Source organism: Chenopodium quinoa, unplaced genomic scaffold (assembly GCF_001683475.1).
Source record: "Chenopodium quinoa cultivar QQ74 unplaced genomic scaffold, ASM168347v1, whole genome shotgun sequence".
Classification (NCBI taxonomy): Eukaryota; Viridiplantae; Streptophyta; class Magnoliopsida; order Caryophyllales; family Amaranthaceae; genus Chenopodium; species Chenopodium quinoa.
This window is the reverse complement of record NW_018745067.1, coordinates 15,001-19,324: the sequence shown is the minus strand read 5'-3', so window position 1 is coordinate 19,324 and position 4,324 is coordinate 15,001.

The window sequence follows — 4,324 nt, the reverse complement described above, 5'->3', positions numbered from 1 at the left end:
AGCCAGAGCATATGTAATTTAAGATTGCATTTTTCGGTTTCGAAAGTTTAATAGTGGAGAGAATTGGATTCTTTCTGTTAATGATTGATTTTAATAAAAATGAATCTTTTTTTTTTCCCATTTCATCAAATGAAAGGAAGATAAGTGTTCAAATCACACACGGATACAAGTGAATTCGTTGGAGATTTAGGCAAGATGGGGTTATAGATTACATACATTGATTTGAATTCCAAAAAAAGAGTGCCCTTAAGCATATATACATCCCCAATATATTTCTCTATAATATAGAAAGAGGGTAGTTATTTTTTTATTCATCCCGGCAAAGAACGTTGATTTTCCAACCTATTATTAAATTTTGATTTATTTTTTTGATTCTTCATTTATTAAATTACATTAATGGTCGAGCTCAAAAAGAAACATGGATTTGTATTTCTTAGGGATATTTCCTTTATTTTATTGTAAAAAAAGAAGCATTGCATTACTCAAAATATCTTATAATAACTTAAGATATATTCCATACCCATGTATTGGCTGTTCTGACTGAACTAATGACTATTCATGATTTCATAATTGAATTAACCGCATACCGGTTCCAAATTTGGGGAATGTTATGGTAAAACTTCGTTTGAAACGATGTGGTAGAAAGAAACGTGCGACTTGAAGGACATGATCCGTTGTGGATTCTTAGTATCCATCATTCTCTAATAAAGGATGCCCTTGACTCGACATCCTTTGTTCTCTTCCACTCGAACCTGCATTGTATTTTTTGTTGGGGTTGGAATGAAACTAGTACATGATGGAGCTCGAGGAATAAAGTATTGAGCTATTTCTCAAGGAAAAAGAGAAGGGTCTAGGGTTAGTGTCAATCAATAAGTCGGACCAACTTCGTAAGTATATCTTTGACAGAAAAATCGAAAGGATAAAAAAAAGTTTCAAATCCCAAAGGAAAATTGTTTATTGGAATTGCTAAACCTTTTCGATAATATGATAATTATATATATCGTCGGGAATCTGACGTCCGTATGATTCTATTCTTTGATAGAACGAAATAACAAAAAGGGCATGTTGCTGCCATTTTTGAAAGTATTCCTAATCAACGAAGTAGTGTCTAAACCCAATGATTCAAAAAAATAAGATAAAGATTTCCGGAACAAGGAAATACCTTTTTAATTGTTAATTGTCATAACACTTGGATTTGGATCAGAATTTCGAATTCAAATCGATTCTAAATGAGACAAAAGGGTATTTGAGACTGCTCAATAAATGAAATGCAAGATGAGCTATTCAACTTGAGTTATGAGTATACAAATGATTTTTTTTAGGAAATAAAGAAATGAAAAGGACTTAATTCTTAGTCTAATTCATTTGATGATTTTATGGGCTTATTTGATTGGGCATTCTAATTTATATATACCTAACTTTGAATCATTTTTCTCGAGCCGTACGAGGAAAAAACCTCCTATACGTTTCCAAGGGGGGGTGTTGTTGACCTAATCTATCCCAATGAGCCGTCTATCGAATCGTTGCAATTGATGTTCGGTGCCGAAGAGAAGGAAGAGATTTGCAGAAGGTGGGTTTTTATGATCCGATAAAAAGTCAAACTTATTTAAATGTTCCTCTTATTCTAGAATTTCTTGAAAAAGGTGCTCAACCGACAGAAACTGTTTATGATATTTTAAAGAGGGCGGAGATTTTTAAAGAATTTCGGCTTAATCAAACGAAGTTCAATTAATCAAATAAAAAACAAAGATAATGCGGTTGTAGTTTGATAGAACTTTTTTTCTTCTTTTTCTATTCTTGTAGATTTCTTATGTATTGCTAATCCAACACAAAAATTTTCTTATATTATATATTTGACTTTTTCAACTCCGATTTCCAAATATATTATATATTGTATATATCGTATTTCTATTTATAATATTCGAATAATTCGATTAAAGAAAATCTTTATCCTAATCATATATTTAAATTAAATTAAAATAATATTAAATAAATAAAGAAATTTAAAAATATTAATATTTCTATTTTTTTCTATTTATATTGACAAGAGTATATTGAACAAATATAATTCAATTTTGAAGTAAAAAAAAGTAGAAAAAATGAAATGGTTTATTTCGGTCTTAGGCCCCAAAAATAGGTTTTTTATTCAAGGGTGTGTTGGATTTTTTGCAATATAGAATTTGGATCCAAAAAATGGATAATAATATTTGGTCTAGAAATGTATTTTCTCTAAGAAATTTTTTGATTGTCATCTGATCCGTTTGCTTTTATGTTCGGAATCGATTCGAAAACTTTGTTTGGATTTCTTGTTAATTCGAAGTTTTGATTCCATTCCATTTTTTTTTATCTCGATTGTATCTACATAACATATCTATTTCTTTTTCGGGTTGCTAACTCAATGGTAGAGTACTCGGCTTTTAAGTGCGGCTAGAATCTTTTACATATTTGGATGAAGCAAGGAATTCGTCTACATCATCGGTAGAGTTTATAAGACCACGACTGATCCTGAAAGGAAATGAATCGAAAAAAGAGCATGTCGTATCAATATAAAATTCGGAGAATATTTCATTCTTACCAAATTGGTATACAATTCTATTTGAATTCTTGCAAGGAAACGAAATGAATTCAAAGTTGGGTCGACTGAATAAATGGATCGAACCTTATGGTTCAAATTCTGAGGAAAGAAGGAACAACGAGTTTATTTTCATAATTTGAATGATTTCCCGGTCTAATTAGCGTTAAAATAAATTAGTAACTGATGCGGGAAAGGATTCTCCCACGAGTGGATGCTTTGTTTTTTATAGCGAATCCTAATTATTCGATTATCCATTATACATAGCGATAAATGTGTAGAAGAAAGAGTATATTGATAAAAACTTTAGTCTAAATTCTAAAATCAAAAGAGCGATTAGGTTTAAAAAATAAAGGATTTCTAACCATCTTATTTTTTTTCTTATATCAAAATAAAAAACCAATTAGATGCAACAAAAATAGAGAGTCTGCTGATGAATTTACCCATCTCCGAGGTATCTATTATTTCATAATAAAATATATTGTTTTGACTGTATCGCACTATGTATTATTTGATAACCCAAGAAACTCGCTATTTTTACTTTTGTTTTCGGGATAAATTGAAATGGAAGAATTCCAAGGGCATATACAACTAGATAAGTCTTGGAAACATAACTTTTTCTATCCACTTATCTTTCAGGAATATATTTATGCATTTGCATATGATCATAGTTTAAATAAAGCGATTTTGTTGGAAAATTCGGGTCACAAGAAATACAGTTTACTAATTGTAAAACGTTTAATTACTCGAATGTATCAACATAATCATTTGACTCTTTCTGCTAATGATTCGAGCCAAAATGGTAATTTTGGGTACAAGCACAAAATGAATTTGTATTCGCAAATGATGACAGAAGGGTTTGCTGTCATTGTAGAAATTCCATTTTCCCCGTTATTAATATCTTCCCGCGGGGAAAAAGAAGAAAAAGAAAAAAAGAAATAGTAAAATCTCATAATTTGCGATCCATTCATTAAATATTTCCTTTTTTAGAGGACAAATTCTTCCATTTAAATTATGTGTTAGATATATTAATAACTTACCCTGCCCATCTAGAAATCTTGGTTCAAACTCTTCGCTACTGGTTGAAAGATGCCTCTTCTTTGCATTTAGTAAGATTTTTTCTTTATGAGTCTCGTAATTTAAATAGTCTTATTATTCCAAAGGAATTTATTTCCTTTTTGAAAAAAAGGAATCAAAGATTATTCTTGTTCCTATATAATTTCCATGTATGCGAATACGAATCCTTTTTTGTTTTTCTCCGCAACCAATCCTCTTATTTACGATCAACCTCTTTTGGAACCCTTATTGAACGAATTTTTTTCTACGGAAAACTCAAATATCTAGTAAAAGTTGTTACTAAGGATTTTGGGGTTATCCTATGGCTTTTCAGAGAACCTTTCCCGCATTATGTTAGGTATCAAGGAAAATCAATTCTAGCCTCAAAAGGGACATCTCTTTTGATGCATAAATGGAAAAATTACCTTATCCATTTCTGGCAATGTAATTTTTCTGTGTGGTCTCAACCAAAAAGACTCTATATCAATCGATTATCAAACCATTCCTTAGACTTTATGGGTTTTCTTTCAAATGTGCGACTCAATTCTTCAGTAATACAGAGTCAAATGTTCGAAAATGCATTTCTAATAGAGAATATTATTAAGAAATTCGATGTCGCAGTTCCAATTATTCCTCTGGTTGGATCGTTGGCTAAAGCGAAATTTTGTAATGTATTAGGGCATCCCGTTAGTAAGT